The 21,520-nt window shown below is 41.9% G+C and overlaps 1 protein-coding gene across 1 annotated transcript in view; it reads right to left on the minus strand.

Annotated features, from left to right (window-relative positions):
- The window catches only part of THSD7B (thrombospondin type 1 domain containing 7B), a 972,933-nt gene extending 957,462 nt beyond the window's left edge, over positions 1–15,471 (minus strand). Inside the window, exon 1 of the mRNA XM_061135120.1 lies at positions 15,340–15,471. The gene's annotated coding sequence lies outside the window, so the exon portion shown is untranslated. The remainder of the gene's footprint in view (positions 1–15,339) is intronic.
- Positions 15,472–21,520: the final 6,049 nt, after the last annotated feature.

Below are 21,520 nucleotides of genomic sequence, written 5' to 3' on the forward strand. Positions count from 1 at the left end.
AAAGGATTGTTACATTTTCTACTAATAAATTCTAATTAAGTTTCCTTCTACATACCCACATCTTTCTCCATTTCTAAAGGCTAATATTCCAATCTCAACTTTATTTTCAAGCTATCCTTTTTGGCCAAGTGTCATACATTTCAATCTTTTCCAGTTTACACTTAGTCCGAAATTACCCATTTTGCTTGTATAAATCTCCAGTAGTTATTTTGGCAGCTTTAAAACAGAGACTCAAAATGGTAGGATCACGGGAACATTGCCAATTCATTCTTGGCTTTTCTAATACACTAAGATTCCTCTTTTAATCATCATAATAAAATGAGTCTGAAAAATGTCCATTGGATTTGACAACTAAGAAATCATTCGACATTTTGGCAAGAACTAATTTCCGTTGGAACACTGGGGACAGAATCCAGGCTGGGTGATTCGAAGAGTGAATGCATGGTGAAGACAGAGAGAAAATTCTACCAGTTTCATAAGGTAGAGTTGGAAAGAAAGACAAGAGATAATGAGGTAACTGGAAAGGGAGTCAATAGTAGATTCTTTTTACATGAGAAAGGCTTGTGCTTATATATGCAATATATGAATTTCTGATGGTACATTGTATAGAGTAAATATCACAATGTCAACTACTGCTTCAAAGCACTCCCACTTGTTTTTATTCTTGTTCGTAATTTTTCTAAATCTGAGAGAATGCTTAATATGATTGGGTTACACAGATTTCTCCCTCCTTTGTAATAGGCTCAACCTTTAAAACCAGAGGCATGCTTTCTTTTACAAGGTTTGTCCTCTACACCCTTCAAACAGTCATTTGTTGGTTTCAATGAAACGGTATGACAAGTCCCAATAGATAACAGTGCTAATTCCCTTTCAGGTGAATTGTCTGCCTCCTCTTCCCTCTTTTCCTGTCATTTCTCATCTTGGATTTGCTATCACTTTTCTATCATTTAAATATGTGTATGTTTTCTTTAGAGTCTGTGTGTGTGTGTGTGTGTGCGTATGCGTGCACATGCACATGGTCACATGTGTGCTGTACTAAATTCCCATCATCCTCTGTTCACTTCCTATGCCTTCATAGCTTAACTGATTTCATAATATAAAATCTGAGCATCTCTTAGCTTTCAGTTCTTGGGGCTGATTGACTACTTTGATAATTCAGATGCTTTTGTCTTGTAGCCATTTACCAAACATGCGTGCTTGCCAAGCTTGTTGCCAAATCAATGGATAATTCTGTCCCTGTGTACATTTCCCTGTCATGCTGACACCTGCCAGGACAAAATTATTTACCTTAGATTAAAAGGATTTAGGTCTCACTTTATTTAGACTGTGAGCATCACAAGTTTTCAAAACACAGAGTTTGAGAATGAGATCAAGTTCTATGCAGGCCAGTAAACCAGGGATAAGCCATTCTGCCCACATTTCCAGGCTGCAGAGGAGTTTGCAGTTGCTTTCATTCTTTTTAATGAATCTTGAAGAGGTTTCTTAAGCCATGAACTTCAAAATACTACATAAAATAAGGCTTTAGATTAAAGAGAATATAGACATCCAGTCTTAAAGACTAGCATATATGATCCAGAATCAAAAGCAATGTTTGGAAGAACTGTAAGTAAAACAAATATGGTGATAGGGAGCCAAATTTATTCCTCCTTATGCTGAATCCATTAATCCATAAAATTCGACAGGTGCAATTTTTATCTTTGTAGTATATCCTTCTTTTTCTCCTGCCTCCACGTGAATTCCATGACAATTCCCTAAGCATATGACCAGTTTCAGGATATGGCTGTACATTCTACCAGGCCAAGGATAATGCAAAGCACACCAGAGACACAGAGTGTTCCTTACTGGTTAGTATTTTCTTTCTAAGATTATTTTCTAATTTTTATTTTATACTGGGGTTTAATTGATTTACAGTGTTGTATTAGTTCCAGATGTATAGGAAACTGATCATTACACATATACAAATATCCATTCTTTTTCAGATTCTTTTCTCATAAAGGTTATTACAGGATATTGAGTAGAGTTCCCTGTGCTATACAGTAGGGCCTTGTTGATTATCTATTTTATATATAGTAGTCGTGTATATCTGTTAATCCCAAATTCCTAATTTATCTCTCCCTCTGCAACCTTTTCCCTTCGGTAACCATTAGTTTGTTTTCTTTGTCTGTGAGTCTATTTCTGGTTAATATTGTTCTTTTCCTTGAGGAACTTGGTAGGTTGGGAAGAATTATTTTAAATCTATCAAAGTGTACTGAAGTTCTTTCAGGCAAAATGCTAAATAAATGTCTTCCTGATGATCTGATGTGTTCATGCTGATGTTAAATTTTCTGAAAGTGTTTTAAACAGCCACACTAGCAAAGCAGCATTTTCTATGCTTTGATGGGACAGTCAAGTCAAAGGGGGCTCTAGCTCTGTAGGTTACACAGACTTGCTAACTTCTAGCTGATTCCTTTTGTTCAAAGACACTAAGTATTCTCCTGATATTGTTTAGCCCTATATTCTTCAACTGTCATTGGAAACCCTACGCAAGTACACGTAAATATATCTTTAGTCCACTCTGCTCCCCACCTCTTGCATGCCTACCTCCAAGAATTACTTAATGCGATTGAATATCAAAGTCCTTCATCCGCAGAAAAAAACAGAATCATTTTTGGTGTGCTCAAAGAGTCTATGACTGAGGTTAAATCATGTTATGACCCTGGCATGCTGAGACAAGAGGCTCCACACTTCCATCAGGTTAAGACTATCTTTTTTCAACTGCAATGGAGCTGTCAGAAGTTACCAGCTGGATTCAGCAGAGTAGATCCAGCCAAAGGAGAAACAGAGGAATTGGGACTGGACTCGATTTGTCTTCATTATTTAAAATGAAAATTTTTATAGAAATGGTCCTATTATAAATGCATTATAGTTATACTTTAATTCACAATATAAATAAGATTAATTTACTACTTTCACTTAATCCAGCACATACCTGTGTATATATGTGCATGTTAAATCACTTCAGTCATGTCCAACTCTTTGCGACCCCATGGACCATAGCCCACCACGCTCCTGTGTCCATAGGAGTCTCCGGGCAAAAACACTGGAGTGGGTTGCCATGCCCTCCTCCAGGGGATCGTCCCAACCCAGAGATCAAACCCATGTCTTTTATGTCTCCTGCATGGGCAGATGGGTTCTTTACCACTAGCACCACCTGGGAAGCCCCTGCATAATTATTCTCTGCAAGTTGTTGAAAATACAAATATAAGTAAGATGCATTCTCTGTGTTTTTACAGCTCATACTTAGTAAGAGAGCTAAATGTATATAAATAAGGTGATTTGGCTTGGCCAAGGACAGAGGATGTGCAAGTCTAATCTCACCAGTTAGAATACAAATTCCTGGAGATTGAGGCTGGTCTCCTCTATTTGCTTTTATCCACTCTGTGCCAGGGACACAGCAGGCCCTCAGTAAATACGCTGAATTTATTCACATAGCTCACAAATGCATGTTGCATTTTCCATTGGTTTGTCTTGCTGTGTAAAGACTTCTTAGTTTAAAAAAAGAAAAAGATGTGCTTCACAGGGGATATATTATGTCCACTAGCATTATGTTTTAATTCTACCAAGTCTATAATCCAAATGAAATATCTAATATTCATGCACATAATATTAGATGACACATCCCAAGAGTCTGTCTCCAAAAGGAAATTCCTCCCTCCCTATGAAGTTTAGAATTTTTCTCTTCACAACTGCAGCCTTGTTCTTAGTAATTTTCTTTTAGTAAGCAACTCAAGTCAGGCTTAAGATACCCACGTAAAATGCTCCCCCCTCCCTGCAAAGAGACGTGGAATTATTAAAATATCCCACATTCTCACATACAGCCGAATAGAGGTTACGCTCACAAAGGAGACACACGACATTTTTTTATGTTTCACTCAATGAAAGGCATGTCACATTCTGCTTTTTCAATTGAAGCATGCCACAACCCAGAGGGTCGGTTACTGTCAGAAATTCAACCTGAGAAAAGCCCTTCAGATCACTGAGAAGAATGCTACCTGCCAAGCCATGAATCAAACGTACCCGAAATTACTACGATTTGATCAGAAATATCACTGTGGTGGGCTGCATGTCACTTCTGACTGCAGGAATCATAAGAATAAGGTAAAAGAAACATTAGCAAGTGAGAAAAATTTTAAGTTCACTCTTCATTAAAGGTGCTTTTCTCTCTTCTCGTTCTTATTAGAGATAAGCAGATTCTCAGCTATGCCCATTTCATATGCATCAAGCTACATACATATCCTAGCAAGCCAATAAAAAAAATGATAATAAAAAAACAGCACAAGAAACTGGAATTGTTTAGCCTGGACACAACAAGGGCGGGAAGACTATGCATGTGAACGGTTGTAAATGGGAAGAAGTCGGGATATGATCCACCACCACAAATGAACCCATGGGATTAATTTTTTGACAGACGATACAGAGAACTCGTCCTACCTTACAGGTTTTAAAAGTAAATAGCTTCCTGAGAAAAGCATAGAAGTGTTTTAAGCTGGCTTTTTTGAAGAGATAATCCATGCTGGTATTCAAGAACAAAATTAGTAACTAGCTGAATGACCTCATATACGCAGGCCAATGGTATGCGCTCTGGAAGGAAACTTGGCGGCCAACAGACAGCAATCGAGTGGGGCTGCTCACAGCGCAGGCTCTAGCCATATCCCACAAGGCCACCCCAGCCACACGTGGCTACTGAGCACCACAAACATGCTAGTCTAAACTGAGACGTATTTGTAAGAGTGAATTACAGACTGGCTTTCCAAGATTTGGTACAACAAAGCTCTAAAACATTTCATTAAAACTAGGACTAAATCTACTACATGAACGAGAGATCCCACTGCTGGGTATATACCCTGAGAAAACCACAATTCTAAAAGACACAGGTGCCCCAATGTCCACTGAAGCAACATTTATAATAGCCAGGACATGGAAGCAACTTAGATGCCCATCAAAAGGTGAACAGATAAAGAAGCTGTGGTACATTTATACAATGGAATATCACTCAGCCATGAAAAGGAACAAATCTGAGTCAGATGTAGTGAGCTGGATGAACCTAGATCCTCTTACACAGCGTGAAAGAAGTCAGAAAGAGAAAAACAAGCGTCATATATTAACACATATACGGTACTAATACACCTAGTAAGAGAACAGATTTGTGGACACAGTGGGGAAAGGTGAGGGTGGGATGAACAGAGAAAGTAGCACTGTCATATATACATTATCACATGTAAAATAGATAGCAGGAAGTTGCTAAATAACACAGGGATCCCAGCCTGGTGCTCTGTGATGACCTAGAGGGGTGGGATGGGGGAGGGGAGGGAAGCTCCAAAGGGAAGGGACATATATATATATATATACACATAATTATGACTGATTCACGTTGTTGTACATCAAAAACACAAAATTGTAAGGCAATTTTCCACCAATAAAAAATAAACAAAAATAGGAAAGTAATAGTAATAATTTTCTTATAATTGATACATTTTGAAATAATATTCCAAATACATTAGGTTGATATTGATATAATATTAAATTAAACTTCAATGCCCTTTTTCCCCTCTTTTAATGTGGCTACTAGAAGATGTGTGATTGCATATGGGAATTGTACTTGTGGCTTGCTTTCTATTTCTATTGAAAAGTGCTGCTTTAGAATCAGAGTGCCTGAGTACAGATCCTGACCTGGATGATGTCACTTACTGTTTCTGCATCTATAAGATGGGAATAATGATAAGGCAATCAACTCTAAGAATTTTGAGAGGATTCCATAAATTCATACATGTAGAATAGTATCGAGCATATAGTGTCACCAACTAAAACCTGTCATTTACTACCTGCCTCTACAAAGTCACGAGCCACTGCAGCCATGGGCCTTCAACACCCCCTGAAAGGAATTCAGGGTGGAGAGCAGAAACGAGATATTCCGTGCTCTGGGAAAACTAGCAGAACAAGCCTACAGATAGTTAGATATTTTCAGGAGAAGATTTTATTAGCCTAAATGTTTGCACCTCCTCATATCAAGAAAAACACTAAAATCAACAACAGTGACTTCTGCTTCTCATGACCAGCAACAAGCTTCTGACAAAATTTGTGCTTGACTCCAAATACCCCTGCTTCACTAAAATCACATGTAATTCTGACATTCGCCACTACCTCTTTGGAGCAGTTTCTCAGAGCCATCTGAGATCCTGTTTCCCAGGCTATAATCCTCATTTTGCCCCCAGGAAAAGTTAACTCACTAGTCTCACGTTGTGTATCTTTTTTTCAGTCAACAGTATATGCTCGTTACAGCTGGTTTTAATACCCTGTGCACAAGTCTTTCTATAGAATATGGTGACATGCAGGCTCTAGTCCTCTATATGAATAACCCCAAAAACAGGGAACCCACATTTTCCTGAGACATAGCACTCCTGAACTTCTCTGAATGTGAAAAAGCTTATTCCTGGAATGAGTAAAAATCTCTCTTTGCAACCCTGAATCTTCTGAGCTTCTTTATATATTATTGTGCCAGAGGCAAAGAGAGAAACTGGCCATATTCCAATGCTATATTTCTATAGAAATTATTGAAAGACGTTGGTATTGGAAATGGGGATATTATACATTCCCATGGAAGTTCATATCAAGAGACCTTATGCTGACCCAGCAAAACCCTTTTAAAAAACAAATTTTCAAAAATGTGATTCATCATACTTGCTTCACCCAAGAACAACCTTTCTCTTTTAGCAGAGTTGTCCCTTTCAACCAAGGATACTTTGCTGTCGGAAAGTGGAAAAAAGAGGACAGACAAGGACACACACCTGATCAGATGGCTCAGCCCAATCATGGGAGTGACTAAGGCCACTGCCCATCTACCCACACTCACATCTGAAGACCAGTTTTCCCCCTTTCCCTGCTCTTGGTACTAATTTCAAAGCTAATGCCTTGAATATTTGCATATTCAGGAGAACAGTTGTCTTAATGATAAGCCATTAATGACAAGGAATATGACGTGGATTTCCTACACATGTGTGGATTTTCAGAATCTCCCGATAGTTTCTCAATAAGCTCACACTTTTATATATGTATGTCTAAAGCTCTTTACAATTCTAAGATACTATAAACTTTATACATAAGGTCTGCCCCAAATCAAACTGCAGCCTTTTCCCTGTGTCCTGATGACATGTCTGCCTCCAGGTAGAGATGATTTACCATTGCTCTGCCTGTCAGTGGAATCCATCCATCACATGTGTAGGCTCTGGCAGTAGGTAAGTGTGAGTGATTGTGTGTGTGTGTGTGTGTGTGTGTGTGCATGCTTGCATTCCAGTAGAGGTTAAGATTAAACTTGCTGACTCAAACTTCAGGCTCGAGGGCAGTCTAGCGTGTCAGAAGCAATATGGGTCTTGCAGACAGACAGACTGGAATGTGAATCTTGGCTCCGTGGTTTACCAGGTATCCTGGTCTTACACCCTGTGCCAAAGGTCCCTCAGCCTCCTTTTCCTAGTGTGAAAAATGAGGCTAAATAACAGAAAGTACTTTGCAGTGCTATTATGAAGCTTAGACGTGTTGACTCTTACGTACCCAGGTGATACAGCATGTCACAGATAAGCAATCATTAGTAGTCACCTTTGTCACCTTCCTGGATATCATTAAACTTTGCCCCAGAGATTCTCAAAGGCCCACCATCACCCTTCTTTCCATTACACTCTCCTTTCTCACAGGGTCCCGAATCTTCCATAGAGTGGTGCCCTTTCTGATTCAAGCCCTTTACTATCCGAACTGCACAAGGAGATGCTAATAAGAAAATAGATTCAATCAAACATTAAAATTAGAATTTACCACCTGAGTTGCTCGGACAGAAAGAGGGCTTTGTGAATTGGCATAATTAGACAAAGCTCAGTGGAAGTATAATTAAAAATGGATCTTGACTAATAGGTAAAATGTGGATAACTGAGAGCTGGAAGTGGAAAAAACAACACTTGGGGACTTTTGAAATTGGGGTGGGTCTTGTGGTTGAGTTAAGGAAGACAGGCCTGAGAGCAGAAGGTCAATGTAATGTAGGACCTGGTATATTTTCTCTGTTCACAATAGAAGTGTAACTTCTGGTTCTCAGGGCCCATTTAGCACTGTTTCATTTTAGCCAGAAGACATCTGGAAGAATGCACCAAAGAATTCTCCTTATAGAGTCTGCAAGGTTGGAATCATCCCTTCCCTCTCTGTGATTGGCCAGAACGTATTCTAGCTCGTGGAAGAGGTTAATTCCAGTGAAACCAAGCCCTGTTAACAAGACTTAATCACAAAAATGAATGGAAGTCGATATGAAATAAATTGAGTTAATTCTGAAGACCAGAAATAGAGATGGAAAAAATAATTACATTTTCTCCCAAAAGAAAAAAGCCTTGTTGAACTACTCCCACATACATACATACATACATACATACATACGTGATCTGAGACAGCCATGAGTAGGAGATACAGGTGCAGCAGATGACCTGGGGTAGAAATTTGTCTCTGCCCTTTACCAAGAATGTGACTTAGTATGCTTAGTTATATTGGGGTCGGGGGGTGGGGACACATTCAAGAGAAGGTAGAGTGGTTTTTGGGGCTTCCTGGTGGCTCACGAGTAAAGAATCTGCCTGCAATGCAGGAGACCTGGGTTTGTTCGCTGGGTCAAGAAAGATCCTCTGGAGAAGGGCATGGCAACCCACTCTAGTATTTTTGCTTGGAGAATCCCATGGACAGAGGAGCCTGGCAGGTTACAGTCCATGGGGTCACAAAGAGTCAGACATGACTGAGTGATTTCAGAACAGGACAACAGAGTGGCTTTATAGAAATTGATAGCTCAACTAAAAGTGGTCTAGGTACTCTGGGCTCTTTGCTCACATAAGTATATGCAAGTAATAATAGCTAAATATTCTTAACAGATATAAATGTTAGAGATTCAAAAAATAAAAACTTCAAACAGATTTCATGTTCAAATACTTAACACCAATGGCTGCATTGATTTATGTCATGAGTAAAAAATATCAAGGGATGATACCAGAAATAGTTACCAAGTGGCAGAGCTTCTAGTGCCAACCAACCAGAACATACTCTAGCAATACCCCTGGGGTGGGTCCCCAGGCCCTCCTCCCACACCAAGTAGTATCTGTCTGAGTTGCTGTAATAAGAGATGATCTAAGAGATGTCAGGGGAATAGCCACAGGACTGAGGTGGTAATAGGTTCCTCAGGGGGCTTAGAACAACACCTGTTTCCCTACTGGTACAGATTTCAATATTTTTTACAACCAGTAAGGTTGTATCAGGTTCTTCCCAGGTGGCGCTAGTGGTAAAGAACCCATCTGCCAGTGAGGGAGACGTAAGAGACGCAGGTTCGATCCCTGGGTCAGGAAGATCCCCTGAAGGAGGGCAAGGCAACCCACTTCAGTATTCTTGCCTGGAGAATCCATGGACAGAGGAGTCTGACAGGCTACAGTCCACAGGGTCACAAAGAGTCGGACACAACTGAAGCAACCGAGCACACACGCATGCACACGCAAGACTGTATCAGTGGCCACATCACCCGGTAGGTGTCTAACGTAAGCCAGCAAGGCAGAAATCAACAGAGGAGTGCCCAGGAGCCAACTCTACAAGCAGAGATTACTGCAAGCTTTAGTCTTACTATAATTTAAATGTTTCATTTATGTGTATTACATGGTATAGTTTTCAAAATAACCACCTGAAAGAAACCTAAATTCAAACCTGCATCACTCCAAAACTACAGTTTAAGACCAAGGCAATGGTGCCTGACTACCATGAAGTTAAGAGCTTTTCCCAACATTGTAATTCTTCCAGAAATAATGAGTTGTTCAATAACAAAACACTAGGGCACAAATCTGCAGCCAACCCTCACGCAGACGAGTGGTAGAACACAGCAAAGAGCTGCTTTCCAGTGAAGGCATGGAAGGATCATTTATGCATTAGTTACTCAGGATTCTGTTTTTAGCTGCAGCATATTTAATTATAAGAGGCTCATAATTAAAACATGCCTAGAGAGGCAAAATCAAAAGAAGGCATCATGTCCCTTGATGCAAAATACCGAAGTTCAACAATGACAGCCTTGATGATGTAGGGGACATCTCTTCATTCTCACCAATCCTCACATCTAAGTCAAAGTCCAACCTTTTCTGATGGGAAGACCCCCTTTTTTTAAATTTCAAAAAAGTCTACAGACTCCCACATCACAGGAAAAAGAAAAAAAAAAAAACATGTGAAATAAGCTAATGACCAAAAGTGAGATGAAAAGTTTTAAAGGTGCTGTGTTGGTGTTGTTATTGTTTTTTTTTTTTTTTTTTTTTTCATCATAAGAGCACACACCTACTCTTGAAATATAGTAGTTCTTCTATGTGCTGGATGACTTAATTGTTTGGCTTACAAACTGAAACTGGGTTGACTCCTCCATCCCTTCAGTAAGCCTGAGTCCTGGCCACCAAAGAAACTCTATTCTCCAGCATCTCTAGGATTGGCTTCAGAAGTTGACCAAAAGACATGAAATACCCTGGTTTGGGAAAAGCATCTCAGGAATTTGTTTGAAATGGATGATTTTCAGTAGATGGCTGCTTTCTACAGGTCCTGGACTTCTAGCTGGAACATATCCCAACCTCCAGCCAACCTAGGGCCACCAGAATCCAAATTGGCTCTAGGCAATCTATCGTGTTATTGTTTCTCCTGAGTTCAGTGGTTTTTGTACACTGACAGACTGGGGTCTCAAGTCTAAAGTCAAGGGGAGACTGTCAGCAACCAAAGACCTCTGTTCAGTCCTGAATGGCGGGTTTTTCCTCAAATTCCAGGGCTTCTTCCTATACTTGTGCTCCTAAATACATAGTTACACAACCCCCTAGGTTGTCTAGTTAATATATTGTGCAGTCTTCAATACACTGCCCCCTTAAAGCTTTGTCCATTTTTAGTCTTCATTCAACAGTCTGAACATAAGGCTAGCATATACTTGAACTCTTGGTGAAGTTTGAACATTAATAAAATAGTATACCCATAAAAAAAAAAGACATGAAGTAACTGGATTTCACTAATATTCTATTTTCCCCTTCAAATGAATTGCTTGATCTAGTTGCTAGACAATGCTCATAACTAATCATCGGTGGATTACAATGGATGAAAATAACAAAGTATCTACATTTTATTTACCTGGCTGGCTCCAGGCAACATGGCTCCAAATGCAAGTGCAATCCTAGGATTCAAGGACTGTGATCTCTATTTCCTCCTCTGTCAAAAGCTACATACAAGCTGAAGGGAAATGCACCTAATCCTCTTTGGCTTGCTTTCATCAATAGCTACTGTTAGCTCTTATGAATAACCATCCATGAAAATGCTAGTCAAAACATCAACAAAATAATCCCAACAAATGAGAAACTCTAAAGGGTGAATACAATATTTATCGTCTTGGAGCAAGGCTGCCACGGACTTCCCAGGTGCAAAAACACTAATCCCACTTGAACTCTCAATTTCTAGAATTAAAAGTAGAGTTGAAAATCCTCTACTTTCACAGGTTTAACGTGTTAATTATCACTTAGATATAATCCTGTTAACAGCACTAAATTAAGGACCTGTGTTATATTTGGGAAGCTGCCTGGTGTTAAAGGGAATGCGGCTGCTTCTTTTATAGCTATAATCTGGGAAAATGTCTTCTTTTAAAAATGTAAAGCACTTATATGCAATTCATATCCAAAAAATCCAACAAGATATCTAAGTAGCTCATGTAAATAGTTTTGGATACTGTATTACCCTCCATTTAGTCAAAGATCCATTTTTTTATACTTCACCTGGTGAGTGTCTCTGAAGTGAAGCTGTCAATGGCGTTGCGCTTTTCTCCACCAAGTATTAATAGTATAGTTGTCACTACTTAGAATCTTTTAATCTGTTCATCTTGATCGTGCTCTAAACATTGCATCATTTGTCATTCTGACTCTTAACTCAATAGGACCAGTCAACTATTTTTCATCATTCTATTCAAACTTTTGAAACGATGTTATTCCTTTCATGCCCAATCTTTATAAAGGTGTGCAGAACAGCAAAATTGCAGTTTGGGAAAGATATTTTCTTTGAAGGAATCAAATGACTTCTGCTTCAGTTTGTGAAATATAATTAAAATGATTTGCATGTCTTGGAAATTTTTGTTTGTTTGTTTGGACACTCCTCTTTCATTCGCTTAGTTCCTATCTTTTTATCCTGCTTATTCAGTCTATTATTTAAGGACAAAGTTTTTTAAGCAGATATTAATAAAAGAATTCCTTCAGAAACACGATCTGAAGCAAGTAGATGAGGTCTTTAATAGGCTTTCTCATGAAGTACATTTTAGCAGTATCATTTTTCTCTAATTCTTTACCTTCTTTCTTTCAAAAGGCACACTCAGCACAGAACAGAAAGGCATCTTCAGCTGCCAATTTATTAATGTCAATCCTCAAAATTAGAGACTGTGTTTATACTGCTTTTATCATCAGCAATTATTGTCTGCCCATCTAACAGTCTCTCTGTTTCTTAGCTCTTCAACTAGTTAACAAGAAACAACTTTCACTAAAAATAATGGGGCTGGGACTTCCCTAGTGGCTCAGATGGTGAAGAATCCACTGCAATGCAGGAGACTAGGGTTCGGTTCCTGGGTCACCTGGAGAAGGGAATGGCTACCCACTCCAGTATTCTTGCCTAGAGAATCCCATGGACAGAGGAGCCTAGTGGGATACAGACCACATGGTCATAAAGAGTTGAACATGACCGATCACCTAAGCACACACAAACACAGACATACCTAGGTCCTGCTAGGTATTGAAAATACGGAAGTAGGCAAAAGAAACATAGTCCTGCTTTAATGAGATGCGCAGTGCTGAGTCATTTCAGTTTGTGTCCAACTCTTTGCTACTCTATGGACTGTAGCCCACCAGGCTCCTCTGTCCATGGGATTCTCAAGGCAGGAATACTGGAGTCGGTTGCCATGCCCTCCTCCAGGAGATCTTCCCGACCCAGGGATTGGACATGCATCTCTTATGTCTCCTGCATTAGCAGGCAGGTTCTTTACCACTAGCACCACCTGGGCATACTAAACTTTAGTCTACTAAACATTAAGCATTGAACAAATAAACTACAAAATACCTTTAAAAAATAATGAGGGTGAGTGCTGAGGACTATGAAACACTATAAAGATAATTTTTCAAGTATGAATTCAAATATTAGAGTAGATATAAAGTAAGCCCACTTGTTCTGAACCATTGAAATTGACTTTGAAGGTCTATCAGCCATTGGCAGACCTTTGCTGGACCATACATCTCCAAGTCTTCACCACGGCTTAACTGCAAATCTTCAGAACCCTGAATGGTTTGCAGGTGTTCACAACTGCTGAAAATGTTTGTGTTAAAAAACAAGACTCTGTCACATTTTCTAAATCAACAATTTTATCTGTATATGTTGTTACAGGGTCAAGAGAATTATCTTCAAAATTATTTTTCACTTAAATTTAAATGCAGAAGAGTTTCCAGTCCCCAACTCCCAGCAGGCGGGTGAAAAAAAATCCACAATGCCCAGGCATAGTAAGAAGCCAATTCCAGGCATCTTCCAATGTCCCCAGTTGGCTCCTCTACCCACAGAAAGCAGAGAAGTGGCCACATGAAGTTTTAAAAGAAGGCCCCTGATATTAATGGTATCAAGATTAAAAATAGTGAATCTATTAAAAATAGAGCATCAAAGTGAAGCCTCAAGACACATACTTTATATAGCTTTCAAACCACAAATACAGGAGACTCTTCCCTTACCACTGGATAGGACTTCTTGATTTGCTTAGGAACATCCTAAGTTGCTTTCAAGAAGCCTTAACCAACAGCTATAATATAGTTCAGAATATAAAGGAGCCTCTCTGGAGATCACTACCTCCCAGTTACCCAAGAAACCATTATTGTCCTGGGTGGGAAGCATACCACTTTGACACCCAAAGATTGCCTGGCAAAAGAAACTCCAGATGCACTTATGCACACACCTACACACACACACAGACACTCCACAACCACACCAGCATGCATCCTGCCTACATGGGTTACCATTTTCATGATAACACAGCACCCACAGATGCCCTCTTGAAAAACACCAAGAAGGCTCCTCCAGCCAGCTTGTCATTTACAAGAGCACAGATGCCTGGTAAAGGTGGGAAACCGTAATCTACCAGCAGATCACCCTGACAATGAACAGAGCACCAAATAACCCTGGCATCTCCCATAGAAGAGGTCAATGTAACATGATCTTGGTCAATTCCCCCTTGACCAAAGATCACTGAATTGTTATAGCTCTTGAGGAATGCCCAGAATAATTCCAAGAAAAAGTACCACCCGCCCTTCCCAGAAAGAGTTGTTTCCCTTGATCTAAGAGATTGAGAGAGCTGAACACTTCCTCTCCAAACACCCCCGCCCCCCAAGCTTTCCAAGTTCAAGAGTCTTACTATGGTGGACTGCACAAACGGGAGGGTGGGTTCATTTGCATATTCAAATAACTTTCATACTACTGGAGGTGTTAGAAAGGAGAGGTGACAGGAGCATATGGGTGATGCTTTAGAAATTACCCGTGTTCTCCTCCTTGTCCCTTACTCTCAAGCACCGTTCTCAGGTCTCCCTTCATAAACAGAGTGATGTAACACCAGACCCACAAGACCCATTCTCCCCAGCTCGCCCCTCGCAGGGACACTGGAAGTATAAACTGTTGCTGCAGCTTCCCTACACTACACTGATAAATCAGAAGACGCTGCAAACTTCTTGGCTTGCTCGGCTATCCTCTCGGGGCACTGAACGCCCACGCACAGATTTCCCAGTCAGAACTATGTAAAGGGAACTCTCAGTCAACCTGTTTGCAAAGCCGCAGAACTCTATGCTTTCTGATCCTGGGCTTGGAGGCTCTGCGCTCAGGATGGGAGACCCCTGGCTTCCTTCATTAGCACCCCCAAAGCAAGCTGGAAGTGTAGGGGGCAGAGCTCTTGCCGTCCCACTCCCAGAGCTCAGTCCGGTGACCTGAGGTCTGTGCCCATCGTGGGTAGGGTACCTCCGCCTTCCCAGCCTAGGGGTCTCCGCACGCTGCGCCCCTGGCAGCCCGCCCTTTCTCAAGCGGCCTCAAGCCAGAGGTGTCCGGGAAGCTCTGCTTGCAAGTTCCAGTGTATTGCCCGGAGAAGGAGAGAAGGAGGCTGCTCAGGGTCAAAAAAAAAAAAAAAAAAAAAGTCTGTACCCGGGGCGCGCCCCCCTCCGCCCCGTCACCTCGCCAACCGGGTGCCCGGCATCCCTGGCTTGGGGCGCAGCGCAGCGCGGTGGTACTCACCCGCCTCGCCCGTGCCGCTGCCGCAGCGTCTGGGAGCTGCTGAGTCCCGAGCTCTCTGAGTGCAAAAAAGATGGTGGTGCGTATCGGGAGACCACCCATTCCAGCGTCTGGCAACCCAGCGGCGACTCTGGCTCCTCAGCACTGAAGGAAGAGGAGGAGGAGGAAGGAACGGCGCAGTCGGACGCCATCTGCTGTACACCTCTGCGCTGCCATTGGCTGCCTGGCGCATCCCCGGGAACCGCGGGGCTCGGGCCACTGGGAGCCACCTTGCGCCTCACCGCCCCCAGCAGCTGCTCCCCGCCTCCCCTCCCTTCCTCCTTCTCCCCGCCACAATCTCCTCCTCCCCTTTTCCCCAGCGGCGCGCTCACCCGACCCTCCACTCGGCCCCCTCCCCCATGAGAGCCACAGCGCACCGGCCTCAAGCTCCAGCCTCTGCTCCTCAAGACTGTTTTCTGCAACTTTGAAGCTTCAGGGTGCAGGCGTGGGCCGGATGAAGGGACTCCCCAACCAGCCTGAGCCCGGGGTACCCAAGCCTCCGACAGCCTCGGGCAGGGGCCAGCACTTTGCGCCTCGGGGGAATCTAAGAAGTGGCAAGGGAGAAGGAGGCAAAGAGAGCCGGGGTGCTTTACTCCTCAGTTATAATCCCAAGCCCCTCAGCAACACATGCACACACGCACACACATACACACTCACGTGCGCACACAAACACACGCAACACTCACAGGCAGAGTCGTCCTGCCCGGCGGATAGCCTGGCGTTCCTCTGCAGTCCCCGGGCACGAGAGGGCTTCAGTGATACAGGGAAGAAGACAAAGAACATCCTAGCTGGATAGGTGAAAAAGGGGAAATCCAGGGTGACTGGGGGAGTACGGGAGGGGGGCGTGTCCCTAGCTATGGTCCGTACCTGCCTGGACATCTCCTCCTAGAGGGGATCCCAGAGACTGTCAGCCCACCCAGACCCGAGCCTAGTTTCAGCCTGTTTTTCAAAGGATTCGTGTCCTGGCCGCAGGAGTGGGGAGACGGGTGTGCTGTCCTTGCGGGAGGGGGCGGGAGAAGAGTCTAAGGCAACTGGGTGGTAGAGCCAAGTGGCGAGTGAGGAGAGTCAAGTCCGCTCAGGTAAGACAGGCGTGCAGAGAGCACGTGGGCAGGCTGGAGCAGTCACAGCTGAGAATCCTCCCCTTCCTCTCTGATACCATTCCAAACCCTCCAGGTTTTAGACAACTTTGATCTAGGTAACTTCTTAAGCTCCTTCAGAGAAATGAAGAAGTTTCTTCAAAAGAGAGGGAAAAAAAAAAAAAAAAATTCTTGAGGACTACCTATTGCCAATTACAGGGTATTTTGCCTGTCATATCTCTTTAAATGTGTGAACCCAGCAACAGCAGGAATTGTATCTTTTTTATTTTATCCAATGCTTGGCACGCCATGGGTGCTTCAAAAGAAGCAAAATAATCCCGAGAAAATTAAAGCTTGATGTCATAGCGCAAATTAGATTTAAGAGATAAACAGAGCAGCTAGGGTTGTCATGGGGCGGGGGGGGGGGGAGGGGGGGGGGAGGAATAAAAGAATGTAAGTGCCACTGGAAAGGGAAATGTGAATCTGATGATGAGGGGTTCTGATCCACCTTGCTGTGGGACTGGATACTGAAAACGGGAGAGGGAACCTGCCTTGTTTAATATTTTAAACAGCAATTTCTATTCTCCCAGTGAGCGCTGGCATCACCCTCTGAGTTGTGCCTTTCTTTCTGACATCACTCTCTTAAATCAGCTGCCATCCAGATCCTAGATTACTCCCCCAAATACAAGACCATGATTTATTACTCCCAAGAAATAAAATGGCAGTCCTATGAGCCTGGGGGAAAAGAAACTGGTCCATTATGTTTTATTGTAATCTCAATATATACAGATCAATAGCCAATGAGTCTCATTTAAGTAACTTCAGGAACAATAGCCAAAGAAAAACGTCTGTTTTCCTGAACTGTTCCATCCTGGCTTTCCAGATTCTGCTCTTTCCAGAATCAACACAGCGTTTTCAGACCACATCCCATGTACGCATCCATATGGTAGAAAGATCTGTGTTTGCAATCCTTGTAGAAAGGGGCCATCAAGGACCCACTTCTGAGTATGTCATTTATGCATGTTTTTACAGTTTTGTATTCTCCCTCTTCAGAGGCACCAATACATAGGTTTTTCTTTAGGCTAGGAATTTGAATTCAATGTGCATTTTAATTTAATATGCTAGCCCATTCTCATTAACCCCTTGCTCTGTGTCAGTGATCATTATAATATTTATAAGAATATTTTAATTTTTGAAAAGTAACTTTCATTCTCTGTTGCACTTGGTTTGGTCTCCTGCTTTTTTGAATCTAGAATACAAAATATAACACCTATATGGCAATCATGTCCTATACATTGGGATTCTTAATCAAAAATAAGGAACTCATAAGGATAAAAATCTAAATCATATCTAAATTACAAAGAACCTTGAACTTTAAGCATTGCTACCTCTTGTTAGCTTTCTGACTACTCTAAACTATAAAATAGTCACTTTTTATTAAGACACTGTGCCAACAGCAGGTATCTCAGTATAGTTACGTAGTATAAGATGCTAAACTTTCTCTAATATTGTTCAACTGCATATGAAAATCTGGGAGAAGGAAAAAGCAGATGTTTCTAGCTCATATTCCCAATTTGTATTTTAAATACACATTTTACTGAGCACATGAGTTTCCTGCCAAAACAGTCAGCTTTTGGTTTTTAATAAAAAACACATCCCTCAAAATCTAGATTAAAAGAATAATCTAGGCAGGGACAGAGGTGTTTTCAGTGAAGATTGGGGGGATGGGTGGGGGTTAGGGGGAATGACCAAACAAAGAATTTGGAAGAAGGTGGCCTTGAAAAAATAGGTGTCATCATTATGTGTAAGGAATAGATCAATATTCCAAATGGAAAGTAAATTGGAGATTATACATTCCCAAAACCCCTCACACACAGATGCCAAAGCCTCTAATCCTCTCTAGGCTTCCAGGAAGGATGAAAGGAAACAATAGAATAGAAGCGGAGAGGAGGTAGGAGGAGGTCTCTTGGGATGGAGTCCCTGATGAGAAATAAGGAGGAACCGCAGAGGAAAGCAAGTCTATACTGGCCAAATAACACTGGAGTTTATTTTCAGTTTTGTGCATATTTCTCATTGTTTTTTCTGAACACCATCTTCTCCATATAGTCTAACAAGCTTGGATAGGAAAGTGCTGTGTACTTAGAACAGACAAGCATTGGCATTAAATAAATAAGGGATAATAAAGGCAAGCAGAAAAAGCAGCCCAATTTTTAAGTCAGAGAGAGAAATGCAAGCCTGAGCCAGTATCTTGGGCTCTGCACTCAGGAAGTCACTGCCCAGGTCCACATTAGCCCATCTCTGAAAGCAGTGAATTGAGTCAACTGCTCAGTCACCTTGGGAGGCAGAAGTGGAGTGGGGAGGTGGGGGGAACCATGATTGCTTCATTTACACAATTCATTCAGGCCAATTCCAGGTTAGATGAAGTTCTATGGCAAATCTGAACTTTTTTTTTTCCTGCCAAAAAAGAGCACTTCATCTTGGCGTACAAATGTAAGTTTTGAGCTTGATCCAGTAATTTGATTTTGATGTGTCAACATCTTAAAATACAACGTAAAGACGGTGTATTGAAAAGCAGTGAAGTGGAACTCCACTGGCTTCTGGCCCTGCTCAGGCCTTCAGAGGCACCAACACTTTCCCCCTGGACACTGGGTATTCACAGACCTACTTAGTCCTGAGACACAAGCCCTAGTTACTCACCCGTCAAGACATTTGTTAAGTATCTTCTATGTCCCTGGCACTGTAGAACATGATGGTTTTCTGGTGGTACAGTGCACGGGGTCCTTCCCTCTTAGAGTTTACAATCTAACGGGGACATCAGACAACAAACAAACAGGCATACAAATGATAACGAACATAGAAAAAGAAAGAAACAACTTTTGTGAAAAAAGATGCAGTGAGTAGAAGGGAATAGAAAGGAAGGATGAAACTCAGGTGGGTGCTTTCAGAGGAAACAATGTTTAGGCTGAGACCCAAAGGACAAGAGGTAAATAACATGGTTCTGATGGTAAAGAATCTGCCTGCAATGCGGGAGACCTGGGTTCAATCCCTGAGTTGGTAAGATCCCCTGGAGGAAGGCATAGCAACCTGGAGAATCTCCATGGACAGAGGAGCCCGGTGGGCTACAGTTCATGGGATCACAAAGAGCTGGACACGACTGAGTGACTAAGAACATGAACATTTATTGAAATTTTTCTAGATATGAGGTATGGACTAAGTCCTTTACAAATATTATTTAATCCTCATAACTGGCTCATGAGGTAGGCTCTGTGATCAAGTTTGTTTTTCACAATGGAGACAGAGTTTAAGCAATTTATTCAAAGGCACCTGGCTGATGAGTAGAAAGCTAGAATTTGATCAGGCAGTCATGTGTACAATTTTTAACCCCTAAGAAACACTGCATCTCATATAAGTAAAGAGCAGCCAAGAAGGAAGAAAAGGGAGACAACAGGACCAAACACCCTGAGGTTTGGAAAGCTTGGCATACAGAGAACTCTTTAGGACCTAAAAGAGTGGCAGACTGGTGAGTTTGGGGGAACATCTCATGACATGGGGCAGAGGGGCAGGCTGGGCAGAACTTGCCAGTCCTGTAAGCTAGTGGATGACACAGTCCAATTGAGACCTTTCAAAGAGACTTACCTGGGGGCCCAGTGGCTAAGACTCTGCGCCCCCAATGCAAGGGCCCTGGGTTCAATCCCTGGTCAGGAAACTAGATCCCACATGCCACAACTAAGAGTTCCTATGCCACTACTAAAAATCTCACTTACTGCAACAAAGATTGCAGATCCCAGGTGCCACAATTATGATCTGGCACAGTCAAAACAATAAGTAAATAAACATAGGTTTTTAAAAAAGAAGATCACCTGCGTGTTTTACAAAGACAGATTAGCAAAAGTGGAATGAACAGTGGTCCCGGCAAGAGATGAGGGTGGCTGAATGGAAATGAAGAGAACAGCACAGGTGGAGGGGTATTTGAAAGGCCTGTCCATCTCTTCCTTCCGCCTTCCTACTTCTCCCCAAGGCTGGCATCCAGTTGTTTACCTCAGGATCCAAAATCCTAAATTCTCAACTTCAGTCATTGGGCCCTGGGTCTGTTTTCTTGTCACACATCTGGTCTGTGAATGCGATGAACAGCGATGAGCATCGCCCACCCCCCGCCACCCACCCTCATTTGGCCAGCTCTGACAACTTTACTTCTGAATCTTTTTCTAGAATCCTCCCTCCATGCCCAGAGTCCTCTGAGTTCTCTATTTCGCTGCTCAGCCTCCAATAATATTTACTGACCAAGAAGATCTAGGCTGTGATGGATGATCCCTTCTTCCCCACAGCTTTCTGACATCACCAAGCCATAGCCAAATTGGAGAGGTGGTCCCTCCATCCACACTAAACAAGAGAACATGGGCAGGCAACCTCCATATATATAAGAAATGACTCTGATTAATTTGGAAACAATAAAACCCCTGGGGTGACAACTTGGATTACATTCATAATGGCTTGGTTTGTAAAGACCAGGTGCTATGTAGATTGGAACTTGTTATTATCCAAAGATTTGGCAACCCTAATCCTTTTCTACTGGGCACAAAGCCACACAATACTCATAGGCCTAACTTTGATGAGATGGGCAAGAGAGCCTCTAACTTCCATTTTGTTGTTTTCCAAGGACACCGGTCTCTGATGGGCAGCACATCCCTTTACAGGTAGAAAGAATAAAACACGCTGGAAATGACAATATTGCCAACAGATTGCAAGCTACAATGTTCTTGACTGTGATGTATGAGGTGAAACAAAGAAAAGAGGTTTCTCTCATTTCTTAATCATTTAAACTATAATACCCAATTACCTACCAAATAAAAAAGCCCCAATACATACCATGTTGAAAAAAAGTTCTACAACAGAAAGTTCACAACTAAAACTTTCTATTATATTCATCTTGGATTCTGAATAACACCATTTGCCTTGGTGCTACCTCATTGACTGCCCACCTTCCACCTCTCCAACACATAGCATGTGTTATCTTCCTGAAATATTTACTTTGTCACTTTGATTTCCAGGAACCTCCTATTCTCTTCATC

The sequence above is a fragment of the Dama dama genome, chromosome 33, assembly GCF_033118175.1.
Source record: "Dama dama isolate Ldn47 chromosome 33, ASM3311817v1, whole genome shotgun sequence".
Lineage (NCBI taxonomy): Eukaryota > Metazoa > Chordata > Mammalia > Artiodactyla > Cervidae > Dama > Dama dama.